The sequence below is a fragment of the Cavia porcellus genome, unplaced genomic scaffold (genome assembly GCF_034190915.1).
Source record: "Cavia porcellus strain 051 isolate PalLab524CR breed Dunkin Hartley unplaced genomic scaffold, mCavPor4.1 scaffold_5, whole genome shotgun sequence".
Lineage (NCBI taxonomy): Eukaryota > Metazoa > Chordata > Mammalia > Rodentia > Caviidae > Cavia > Cavia porcellus.
The window spans coordinates 49,371,109-49,385,094 of record NW_026947488.1 but is presented as its reverse complement, the minus strand read 5'-3'; the positions used below and the strand labels follow the sequence as shown (position 1 = coordinate 49,385,094).

The window sequence follows — 13,986 nt, the reverse complement described above, 5'->3', positions numbered from 1 at the left end:
TTGTTACCTTTTGCCTACATGAACTCTTTGACCTCTTTGAGGCCTGTCTGTCATGTCACCATGCCTTGGAGCCAGCCCATTATGGACTGAAACCTCTATAAATTATGAGCTAAATAAACCCTTCCCCTTCTTTGTGGGTGGGTATTTTGACTCAACAAGAGAAAAGTAAGTAAGACACATACATATTGTGGTCTTTTGTCCCTGGCTTCTATTTAGTGTGATATTTATTAAGATTTATCTGTGTTGTCACATGGATCAGAATTTTGTTCCTTTTTATTTTTGAATATTATCTAAAATATTTTTGAATATTATCTGGTAAATAATAGAATTGTATTCTATTACATACTGTATCTTGCTTATCCATTTATCAGTTAATGGATATTTGGGTTATTTGCAGGACAGTTTTTTTTCTGTTTTTTAGGTAATGCTATTATGAACATTTGTGTAAAAGTTTTTGTGTAAGCATATGCTTTTATTTCTCCTGGATATTAATGTTGAGGTGGATTGCTGAATCACTTGGAAACTAGTCTTTTTCTGGGGAGGGGATTACCAGGAATTGAACTCAGGAATTCACGCTTGCCAAGCAGATACTGCACCACTGAACTAAATCTCCAGCCCTATTTAGTCTTTTGACAAAACTCCAAATTGTTCCTAAAGAGACAGCACCATTTATATTCCCAATAGGAAGATACATAAGTGTTCTAATTCCTACACATCCTAATACTCATTCTCTATTTTTTGGTAATAGTCATTTTTGTGGATATAAAGTGATATTATAGTTTGAATTTGTATTTGCATGATAGCTATTGATCCATATGCAGTTGCAGTTGGCCATTTGTATATTTTCTTTCAAAAAATGTCTGTTCAGTTTTTTTGTCTTTTTTCCCTTCTGTTTTGAGATAGGTTCTTACTTAATGTGTCCTAGCTGCCCTTGAGCTCCCTGTGTGCCCCAAGCTGGCTTTGAACTCACCCCATGATCCTGCTCCCTCTGCCTTCCAAGTGCTAGGATTATAGGTGTGTACCACTATGTCCAGATTTTTTGTTTTTTTTTAAATGCTATTTGTCTTAAATGTAAGTCATAATAGCTCTTTATATATTCTAGTTGCATATCATAGATGATTTGCAAAAAATTTACCTTCCATTCTGTATAATGTCTTTTTTTTTTTTTTAACAGGGTTTCACTCTGTAGTTCAAGCTGGCCTTGAACTCATATGACAATTCTTGTGCCTCAGCCTCCCAAGTGCTGGGACTATAGGCATGCACTACCATTCCTGGTTATACATTGTCTTTTTATAATCCTGATATATGCCCTTTGAAGTACCAAACTTAAATTTTTGTAACATTTGATTTTTCTATTTTGTTCTTGTTTTTGCTTTAGGTGTCACAACTAAGAAACTATTGCTTAACCCAACGTCATGAGGATTTACTCTTGTGTTTCTCATAAGAGATGTGTTTGTTTATTTTTCTGTAGGTTTGGTTAGTTAGTTTTTAGAGACACAGTCTTATTATATAGTTCAGGCTGGTCTGAAATACACAACAATCCTCCTCCCTTACCTCACTCCTGACCCCCACCCACCACTGTGCTGGGAATGTGCCACCAGGCCTGGGTTCTTCTGAGAGTTTTTTTAGTCTTCTCTCTTACACTTTGGTCTTTCATTCATTTTTACTTAAGTTTTCTATACTGTGATAAGAAGGGGTTCAATGTCACTTCAGGCTGTGGGTATCCAGTTACCACAACACAATTTGTTGACTATGCTATTTGTTCCCATCAAATTGTCTTGTTAAATCAGTTATGTTACCTGATATTTTTACTTGTATGTATTTGAGCCCCCAGATTCCAAAATGCAAGTGTGAATTTCATAAATTTTCTAAGTACAAATAGGTTAAATGAGGGAAATGTCCATTTGTATCTCTGTGTACTATGCAAATGTTCATTCAATATTGAAAATGGTAGAACAGATGTGTGATTTACTCAACTTTTACTAAAGGAAGTGATCAAATGGCAAAATTTTTTATTAAGGAAGATTCAAATAAAAATCACAGAAATTTTAATGACCTGTCACCCTGTCTTTTAGCTCAGATGCCTCTGAACATATCGCTACCAGAAGCATTTTTTAATTCCAAAATTGTAAGCAAATTTTCAATTGTCAGGACAAAGTTTTATTGCAGTAATTAATACTGTAATAGCTGCATTTACTATTGCAGTAATTATAAAGCTTTAAGTACCTCAACATTTTATAGGTAGGCTATGGATATAAGTAATCACATGCAGAAAATTTTTTCTTTCTCGTACACAATTTTTGTTGTGAAAAGCTTTCTTGTAAGGCAATTTTGAGCAAAATTTCTTCCAGATGAGATTTCAGAAACAAGAGTAAGTTGTTGCAGCAAATCTCTTATTGAGTTAGAGGTTAATGAAAAAAATTGTTGCCTTTGATAGCGAGGATAGAAATAAAAGTTTAGAGCTTGATATAGTGGCACACATCTATAGTCCCAGTGACTTGGGAACGTAAGGCAGGGAGATTGCCAGTTCTAGGCCAGCCTTGCAACTTAGCGAGACCCTATCTTAAGTAAGAAGTGTTTACACAATATTTACTCAACATTGAAATAAAACATGAATGATCTTGTGGAAACTGTTGAGTGGTCTACATAATGCTGCCCAAACACTGTCTGATGTCTTTACTGGTTGAAACAATTGTCATAAAATTAATCTTTCCCATCAGCATTTATACTGTTTAAAATGAACAATGAAAAGATTTTTGTCATATTGCTGACATTCAGAATTCTTCAATTCTCTTATATTCAGAAACTTGTTAGCTCTCTTTAGTTCACGCAAGTAAGTGAAAGCATAATGTTCTACTTCGTCTGTAGACAGTGTTTTAACAGGATGGCCTGGTCTTTGTGTGGTCTCAGTCACAAAGAAGGCACATAAATGGGAAAGTTACCAGATTTAGGCAGGCGATATCTATCCTCTTCCAACCAGCTCTAGGTGTAGAGGGAGGAGAGTGACATCTGCCCTTGACATCTCCATGGCACTGATATCCAGGTAACTGTTAGACTCTGAGAACTCAAGGTTTTTACCTCCAGAATCACTTTGTATGGAGAGTGGTTTCAGAAACAGGATTCCAGTGATGTTCTGGGAACTGCCTCCAGCCAGTGAGACAAAATGTTCGTAAATTGTTTTGTGTGTATGTACGTGTGTGCACGTGCACGTGTGTGTATGTGTGTGTGGTCCTGGGAATTAAACCCAAAGCCATGTACATATTAGACAAGCACTCTACTACTGAGCTACACTGCTTTTGAAAGTTATTGACAAAGAGATGCAACATAATCCTGAAGTATGGATAAAGTAAGTCATGCCGTGAAAGATGTTATTTGCTTCAGGAAACCAAATTTAAAGAGCAATTTTCATGGCTGTTAACTTTATCCTAAAAAATTGTTTTGACTTGTGTCTAGATGTCCCCCAAAGCCTCCTGTGAGCATAGGTGTGGTGGCTGGATTAGGGTGTATGAAGGTGGATTAAGGGTATAATACTAAGGGCTGGGGATTTAGCTCAGCGGCATAAGCCTCTGCCTTGCAAGCAGGCAGTTGTGAGTTCCATCCCTGGTAGCGATAAAAAAAAAAAGGGTATAATAGTAGGAGTAATAAAGGAGCAGATAATGGAAGTCCCACCCTGAGTATATGTGGCACCAATCACTAAATTTGTAGCCTGAATGAGATATAAAGAGACATAAAGAAGGCTGACTTGGTGCAGCTGCTTGCTGCTTATTGGCTTCTGTCTACCACACCATGAACTGTTTCTCCTCTGCCATGCCCCTCTGCCATGCTACCCTGCCTTGGAGCCAGCCGACTATGAACAGAAAACCCTACAAATTGTGAATTAAAATAAAATTTTCCTCCTTCATATTGTGGGTGTTGGGTATTTTGTCCCAGCAATGAGAAAAGTAACTAAGACAAACACATTAGATTCATACTGCCAACTATGCTAATGCTGAGCATGTGTTCTAATTAGTAAATTGTTTTTTTGGATTTTTTTTTGTCTTTTTGAGATAGGGTCTTGCTATGTAGTTCAGGCTGACCTTGAATTCACCATGTAGCCCAGGCTAGCCTGGAACTTGCAGTGATCCTCCTGCCTTAATTTCCCAAGTGCCGGAATTACAGGCATGTGCAACCTTACCCAGCTTCTAATTAGTAAGTGTTCAGTGGACAGAATAATGCAATAAGACAGATGTGGCCACTGTCGAAGCTATGCTACAGTGAAATTAGCATGGGTATCTTATTTACTTTTATTATTGCTGAGACAAAACACCTGACATCCAGGGATAAAACAACTCACAGTTTATAGAGGTTTCAGTTCATAGGTGGCTGGCTCCAAGGGAAGATGGCATGGAAGAGGAGAAACAGTTCATAGGAGAGCAGATAGGAGGCAGCAGTCGTAAGCATCAAGCCTGCCTTGCCCTTTTATCCCATCCAGGATACAAGCCTTTTGAGTGGTGCCACCCACATTCAAATTGGGGCTTCCATTATCCACATCCATGTTAAACCAATTCACTTATCACATATCCTTAACCCTAATATCACACACTCCACCATCACACACATGATCCAGCCACCTCTCAAAAGGCCCACCTATGAGTACACGAAGCTTTGGGGACATCTAGATTCAGACCATAAGGATAAGTTTTATCTGCAAGGAGTTGTATGAACAAATTATAAGGAATGCTTAACTAAAATGGGTCAGAAAAATGTAAATTAAGAAAAGAAATATATAATGTAGATAATTTACTTATAATAAAAATACAGTTTTAGTGTATATTCCATGTAAAATTTTTTCTTTTAGATCAATGTACACATAACTAAGCAATTAGATGTAACCTCAATTAGATGGGAGTTCAGCTGAAATCATTTTTTTAATTTGCTAAATCTAGAGACCTTACTACATATAATCTATTTAGTGAGTGTATCAGTCAGTGATTAATAAAGAAACAGATTTAATGCAAGATATACAGATATAGTGATATTCAAGGTTGGCTTACAATGGCCAGGCAGAGGCAGGTGTGGAAAAGTGCAAGGGGTCATCTGCACTGGAGATCCAGGACACAGCCTGAGGCCTGGAGCTCAGGGTGTCCCACCAGAGTCCGCATCAGGAAGCCAAAGGGTCTGGCTGAAAGCCAGAAGGCGATGTCCCAGGTGAGGTTGAGGACGGGTGTTCCTCTGGAGACACAGAAGCCAGCCTTCTTCCTTTGCTTCCCTTTCATTCCACTCTGGCGACGGTGGCCTTCTGTCCTCAGTGAATCTCTTCCCTACACCAGAACTGTGCTGACCCAGTTTCGCTGGGTGTTTCTCACTCAGGTTGACGTAGTTAACTATCACAATAAGGATCTTATCAAATAATATTTTTGGAGGTATGACTTCCTTTTTTATTTTAAAGGGGGTAAAATTAAACACAACAAAACAGAACAAAATAGGACATAAGAAAGCAATGTAAGAGATATAAATTTCAAAGCTAGATGACCTGAGATCTTCACTATCCATCATATTATCCCATGTTTTCTTCCAAATAGTTGCCCGTGTCTTCACATATGGAGAATTCATACAAAACAACATAGTATAAAACTGATCTGAAAAAAAAAAACTAATCTGAACAGAATGAGGAAGATGTTTTAGGTCTTCAAAACCAGACAATAGGTAAGTCACTAATGGCTGTCGTAGAGTCTCTCGTTCTCTTCAAACTTGCTGTTCATACTTTTATGTATACTGAAGTTCAACAAAACAAAACGGGCTAAAATAACACCATTAATTAGAACAAAGCAAAACTGGGATAAAAGTATTTGCCTTCAAAGTGATGACAGAAGGAAATCCCCACTATTTGCTACATTGCTTATGGTCAACAACCTCTCAAGGAATGTCCAGATCACTGGCTCCCACTTGCTAACAGGGGTGGGGGTGGGGTGGGAGAAGATGTGATGTTTGATTCTTTGCGCAGCCAGGCTCATAGCTAGCTGCTCATGGTGTGTGTGTGGTGGTGGTGGTGGGGGGTGCTTAGTTTCCCGGCGCTCCAGGTTCCAGCGTGGTGCAAATCTCGGAGCCTGCCATGCTCACAGCCGCTCACCAGCAGGGGAGAGGTATACCAAATAATTAAATATATAGTTCATTTTATTTGACTTTTTGTTTTTGATACTGGAGTTTAAACCCAGGACCTGCACACTGGGCTACACCACCAGTAGCCCCTGCCATCTTTTTTAAAATTTTGAAACAGGTTCTCACTAATTCGCTAATTTGCTGAGATTGGGACTTGAACTCATGATCCTCTTGTCTCAGCCTTCCAGAGTGCTAGAACTATAGGTCTATGCCACCATGGTTGGCCAACAAAAAATTTCAATATATATAATTATATACCCATTGCCCTCTTGATCAGGACCATTTCCATGACCATAGAAAGTTTTCTAAGACTTTTTGTGTCAAATCTTCATCCCCGCTGCAGATAACAATTTGATTTTAGTAGCCATAGATTGGTTTATTCTGCTTTTGAAATTTGTACAAATGGCAACGGCATAGTGATTTGGAGATTCATTCATCTTGTTACACGTCTAGTGGTAGTTTACTTTTGCCGGTGAGTAGCATTTTATAGTTTAGACATAACGTAATTTGTTTATCCTCTTACTAGATGACAGATACTTGAACTACTTCCAGTTTGAGGCTATTATGTATAAACTCCTGCAAACATTTATCTGTAAGTCTTTGCATGGCCATGTTGTTCTTTTTCTTGCATTAATGCTCAGTAGTCCTTCCCTTATCCACAGGGTTTTATTTGATTTTGTTTCTATGATATTAGAGACAGAACCCAGGGCATCATGCAAATCTCTTATCACTGAGCTATACCCCATACACATCCTTACTTGTGCTTTCACTTTCTGAGTTTTTGGTTTATCTAAAATAGTAAATGAAAAATTCCAGAAATGGACAATTCATAAATTTTAAATTTCAAGTTGCTTTGAGTAGCATGATAAAATCTTGTACTATCAGGCTGGGGATATAGCTCAGTGGCACAGTGCCTGCTTGGCAAGTGCAAGGTCTTGAGTTTGATTCCCAGTATCAAAAGAAAAGAAATAGAAAGGAAAAAGAAATGTTGCACTATTTAGTTCCATCCTGCTCAGGACATGAATTATGCTTTTATCTCCATACAATACAATAACTTCTCTCTGCTCATCAGTCACTTAGTAGCCCCTGTGCTTGTCATATATCTCAGTATTGCAATACCTGTATTCAAGCAATTCTTACATTAGAGCCTAACACTCATCACAATGTGTACCTTATTTCATCTCACACCAAAACATGGAAGGCAAGCACAGTATAATACTACATTTGAGAGGGAGAAGAAAGCAATAGTCACATAACTTTTGTTATAGTATATTGTTATATTTGGTCTACTTTATTAGTAGTTATTGTTAATTTCTTACGTGTCTAATTTATAAATTGTACTGTATTATAGATATATCCATGTACAAAAACAGTATAGAGTTCAGTACTATTTATAGTTTCAAGAAGCAGTGGAGGTGTTGGAGTATATCCATCACAAATAAGCAAGATCTATTATATAAATACTTTGGGCAATAATTCAGTAATATCTGCTAAAGTAGGAGATACAAGTATGTCCCTGTTACCCAGCAATTCCATTTTTAAAGAAGCTAGCATGTAGGAACATGTATGGTAAATTTAAAAAGGTTTATGTCACAATGTTTGGAATGATAAAATTAACAGGAAGGGGATTTACTACTCATCAAAAGAAGATAAAATGTAAAAAGCAAATCAGATGTGGAATAGTCATACAGTAATTAAAATAGATGAACATGGGTAGGTTTTAGAAACAAGATTCAATGAGTTACAAGGAATATCGCAATATAATGGCAGTGAGTTACAAGGAATATTGCAATATAATGAGAATTAAAAGACACAAACGAACCAATACTGCATACATTGCAACAAAAGAATAAAGTGATAAGAGCAGCTATTTCTCAAACTGGAGAGATGGACTTGGTGAGCATATCACAATCTCTAATGTTTTCTTTTTCTTTTTCTATTTTTTTAGGGGGGGTATTGGGATTTAACCCACAATGCTAGACAAGTGCTCTAGTATTGAACTGTGTTCCCAATCCTTTTTATTTTATTTTGAGACAGGGTCTTGCTAAGTTGCCCAGCTTGGCCTTAAACTTGTGATATTCATGTCTCAGCCTTCTGAGTAGCTAGGAATACAGACATGCACCATCATGACTGGTATTTTATTTTATTTTTTAAAAATAGTAAGACTAACTGTATTCATTTCTTTTTCTTTTTTATTTTTTTATTTTGGTACTAGAAATCAAACTCAGGGCTTTGCACTCACCAGGAGGTGCTGTGCTGCTAAACTACTTCCCTAAATTCATTCAGTACCCGAGTAAATGTTTTAATTGTAGATACCCAATAGTATAAGAAGTACAAAACAGATTAGTAGATTTCATTAATACAAAGTACATAACTACACACAGTACATGCACGTGCCATACAGTACGTGGAAAAGGAAAAAGCAAACCCTTGTCGAGGTTTAGAAAAAGGGAGAATGGGGTGACTGTTCTAATATATTCTGTCACTAATACTGCAACCATTTTTTTAAAATAACTGAGGAGGATGCTAATGACTTGACTCTACTAATACTCTTCAAAGGCTGCGGGAGGCCAACTCACTGTGTAGTCTGTGCATATCATCGCTAGGAGTGTGTAGACTTTGTTTTCCTAACAGGAAGAAATATAAAGTGTTAAGTTTAGATTAAGAACCATAAAACTTCATAATAAGGCTCATACCTTACTATAATACTATAGAATGTTTATTCATTTTATATTTTATTTATTTTCTGTAATAAATGCATTTCAGCATGAGGTGAGTTCAATCCTCATTACCAAAAATTTTTTTAAATAAAAAATAAACACATTCCACCATTTATTTAGATGTTAGAGCTTTCACACTGAGTTTTTTTAATTTTATTTTGAAAGTGGTAAAATACAACAGAATAAGACAGAATAAAGCCAACTAAGATCATACAGTGAAATTGGTACAGAACTTCACAGCAGGTTAACAGGATAACAGTAATAGGTATCATAGTATATTTCATTATCTTTATAATAGTTGTTCTTTCAATCACGTATATCAAAATGAGATGAAATACAGAATATTATAGAACTTATCAAAACAGAATATTGAATAGAGCAGCACCATTAATCAGAATAGAGCAAAACAGTAATAAAAATATTTGTCTTCAAAGAGATGGTAGAAGGAAATCCCCCTTATTTGCTATGGTCAACCTCCCAGAAGATGCTCAGATTTCTGGTTCCCTTTGCTGGGGGGTGGGGGGACGGGACAGAAGAAGTGGGGTAGGGGAAGTGGAATGTTTGACTCTAGGCTGTGCATCAGTAGGTTCACTATTGCTTAGCAAGGAGGCAGGCTGGTTGTTTGGTTTCATAGCGTCCTAAGTTCCAACATGGCGTGAATCTCAGGAGCTGCTGGTGGTTCTCCCCCTGGAAGGGCTGCAGTCTGCCACACCGCCAGTGCTTACCAAGGAGGGGAGGTGCTTGCTTGGCTTCCCAGTGGCCTAAGGTCCAACATGGCACGAATCTCAGGAGCTCCCCCTGGAAGGACACACTGAGTTTTACAAGCTAAAAAAATTAAAAGTTTTTACAAGTTGTTAACACTGATAAACTATTTCTCCCACAGAACTGTTACCACATAGTCCCAGACAGTATAACCAGATGTTTGAGGTAACATTAATACATATCAACATTACATAATCGAACAAATTGTCAAGTATCCAAATATTAAGTTACACAGCTCAAAGGCATAGAAAGTATTAGCTGCTGCTTAATTGGTTTGCAGAGACCCGCTTTTTTTTTTTTTTTGCAAGATGGGAAGAGAGAAAAACAATCACACTTCAAACAAAAGTAATGGTAAACACATCCAAGTAGTGCAGAAAATTACAAGAATTTTGGAAATTTTATGACTAAGAATTATTTTATTTTTTATTAGTGCATGCTTGTAGTATATAATGATTGCATTCATCATATGGAGTTGGTACATGTGCATGACATTTTAATTCTTTTTTTGAGACAGGGTCTCACTATGCAGTTCAGGTTGCCCTTGAGATCACTATGTTGCTCAGACTGGCCTTGAACTTGTGACAATCCTCCTACCTCAGCCTCCTGAGTGCTGGGATTACAGCATGCACCACCACACCTGGCCTCTTAATTTTTTTTTATTATCCTCTTCCACTCTTCTCCCTTCTCCTTCCTCCATCTCTCAGGCCTTTTCTCGTATATTTTTTTGTAGAACATAATGATCATATTTCTCATAGGGACTTAGTACATGTATGCAATACACCACAATCTCCTCCTATTTTATCTCATCTCCACCTTCTAAGAAGTGTTTTAGCTATAATAACAGTATCTCTACCATTTAAAAAAATATTTGCTACAATAAATTCTGCACATTCTGCGTGAGACAAAGGCAATATTTTACTAAAAATGTTTAAAAGCACCTTCCTGTTCTTTTTTCAGGCTCTTCTTAAGTTCTACGTCAGATTGCAAACATTAACTATAAAACATATTTTTTTGTCTTGACACATTAAAGATGTCCTGTCATAACAATGTGAATTTTCTTTTTTTTTTATTTTAAAGAGATTAAGACAAAAGAGGACATAACAAAGCAGATCAGAACAATGTAAGCAACACAGTATTTCACCACAAGACAACCCGTAATTAACAGTAACTACCATGATGTCTCTTTCTTTGAAATAGTTGAGCATAACTTCATATACAATAGTATCAAACATAACAAAATAGTATAAAACCATTTAAGAGAATGAAAGTATTACAGGGCATTCAGAACCAAATAACAGAGAACGAACAATGGCTACTATATTATCTCATTTTCCATATAAAATTTGTTGATGCTATCACACATAATAAAATCCAATAAGATATAATATGATAGAACTAATGGAAACAGAAGAACAAAAGCATGGTAGAACTTCAGAGTAAGATGATATTAAATCAGTACTGGCTATTAAAGTGTCTTATTGTCTTCAAAATAGCTGTTCATATTATCGCAAATAATAAAATCAAACAAACCAGGATAAAATCATTCCAACTAATGAATTCAAACATTATAAGGCTTCAAAGCAATGTATTGGGGAATCATGATTACCATAAACTCTAATGTACTCTTACTATTTCTTACACTAGGAAGGCTATACAGTATTTATACATGTGAGTTTGATTTATTTCGCTTCTGAGTATCATCTCAAGTTGCATCCATTTATTTATAACTATCTCAATGTGATCCTTCTTTATAGCTGAGTAGTATGCCATTACATAAAAATACCACAAATTTTATCCATTCCTCAGTTGATAGATACTTAGGTTGTTTCCAAGATCTGGCGATTACAAATTTTGCTGCTTACAAACATGGTGCACATATACCACTGTGGTATGATGTTTTCAGTTCTGGGAATATGCCTAAAAGTGGAATAGCCGGGTCAAATGGGACTTCCAATCCCAGCTTTTTGAGGAATCTCCAGACTGATCTCCATACTGGTTGCACCAGTCTACTCTCCCACCAACAGTGCAGGAGAGTTCCTTTTTCCCCACAGCCTCTCCAGCATTTGTTGTTGATAGTTTTCTTGATCCTGGCCATTCTTTCTGGAGTGAGATGGAATCTCGGTGTTGTTTTAATTTGCATTTCTCTAATGATCAATGATGATGAACATTTTTTCATGTATTTATTTGCCATTTGTATTTCTTCATCTGAGAAGTGTGTATTCATCTCAGATGCCCATTTTTGGATTGGATCTTTGAATTTTGGGGGTCTGATTTTTAAAATTCTTTATATGTTTTAGACAGAAGTCCCTTGAACTATGTGAATTTTCAAAATGGAGATTTCCCCTAAAGTACAAATTAAGACTTAGATAAAGTCAGTAAATAATCATCCCAAAACTTGGTAATAATTAAAGAAAAATCCACAGTTAAGCTAACCTGTTGTATACTCGTATTTATACAGAAAATATAAGCAAAGTGGACAGGCAAATGACCACATAAGCCCTGCAATGTTTGAAAAGACTAAAGAAATAAATCATATTAGGTCTAGAGTGTTCTTAGTTCCTGGAATTTTGGTTCTATATGATATTAAAAATATACAAGTATTGTGCTGGCTATTTTAACATCTAATCTTTCTTAATTTCTTATATAACAATAAGATTCCTGCATGGGAGCAGATTTAAAGACAATTCACTACTGTATGAGTCAAGAAAGGTCAATTTTTGCAACTGCTAAGGATATTTTATTGGCTTTTTTTCCCTTGCTTTTTTGAGACAAGGTCCTGCTATGTAGCTATGTAGCTCAGGCTAGCTTTAAATTCACTATGTAGCTCAGGCTAGCCTTGAATTTATGACAATCCTTTAGCCTCGGCCTCCCAAGTGCTGGAATTACAGTTGTGCACCACCTTATCCAGCTAAGGTCATTTTAAATGCTAAAGAGCAAAACCTTTTGGGAATTGTTCAAATAAGTTCATCATAACCCAAACACAGAGGTTTCAATTCTTTCAAGTTCATAGCCTGGTAAAACTGCTTTTCAACACTCTTGTGGGCACTTCATTAGATTTAGTCACCGTGCCAACACACTGGCTGATATGTATGACAAATTACATCTTGCCTCAAGCACCATTTTCAGAGTAATAGCAGCAGGCACCCCAGTTTTATTGTACACAGCAGTTCTTTCTTAACTATTAAAGTCTTTGAGGCACAGTTGCATTTTAAGGCAATGTTTCTACAAATACAAAAGCTGCTTGCTTTTAAAAGTTTCATGCTGCTTTGGTCTTACAAACTGTACTGCATCTTGGAATGTCATTCCACCTTCAATTAATGGTACAACAACAAGCACTGGAGCTCTCCCAAGCCTAAAACACACTGGACAGCAACTCAACAACCAGGTTTTTTCACAAAACTTAATTTTTACAAGATTTAACCAGTCATTAACACTCTAATTGAACAAAGTACACCACCCTTGAAAGGCCAATGGAGAACATGAATGCCTTCTTTCTCTACAAAGAGCAGTGTGTTGAGCTGCTTCACATTTTCTTCCTAGTGTAGTAATTCCATATTTAAGATCCTCTATGAATTCGTTTAAGGTTGCATTGCTTGAACTGTGTATAATAGGGAATCTTATGCTCTTATGCTTACCTTCATAGGAGCTCGGTGTCCATTCAAGGCATATTAATTGAAATTTTAAAAAATGTTCAATAGAGTTATGAATGTTCAATAGAGTTATGAATTTTCAAGTTGAATAGAAATGATGCAAAGAAGCTGGGCATAGTGGGGCATGCCTATAACCTCAGTACTTGGGAGACTGAAGCAGCGAGTCATCCTGAGTTCAAGGCCAACCTGAACTACGTCGTGAGACCCTGTCTAAACCGCTCTCCCCATTTAAAAAAAAGAAAGAAAGAAATGATGTAATGAAGTTTACTTCAATATACTCCACTTGAATTTCTTAGTGCTTTTAGTACGAAGTTCTGAGTACTGCGAAGTGGGAAACGAAATGAGCTAACAGGATGCAGCAATTCTCCAATCCAGTAATACTGAGACCAGGAAGTACACTGAGGCTTATTCCATCCAGGTTAGAGCTCTTGTAAAACCGTCTACAGATTTCAATTCAGTGCTCTTGTCTTCCAGGTTAGGCACTGTTTGAGGCCTCCTTTTTTTTTTTTTTTTGTACGGGGGCTCAAACTCACAACCTACCACTTGCCAGGCAGGCCACAGCTGAGTGAAATCCCCAGCCCTGGGGCCTTTTTGGTGGAGTGGTGATGAATTTCTGCAGTTCACTTGTCTTCTGCAGAGGTCGTGCTGTCGGGCAGTAACCTCCACCGCCCTTCAGGAGCTGCATAGCTGAGTGACCAAGAGCGCCTCTGAACCCA

General features: G+C 37.0%; 1 pseudogene; it reads right to left on the bottom strand.

Moving 5' to 3' along the window:
• Window positions 1-12,771: 12,771 nt before the first annotated feature.
• Window positions 12,772-13,955, bottom strand: LOC134476175 (protein tyrosine phosphatase type IVA 1-like; annotated as a pseudogene).
• Between the last annotated feature and the right edge of the window lie 31 nt (window positions 13,956-13,986).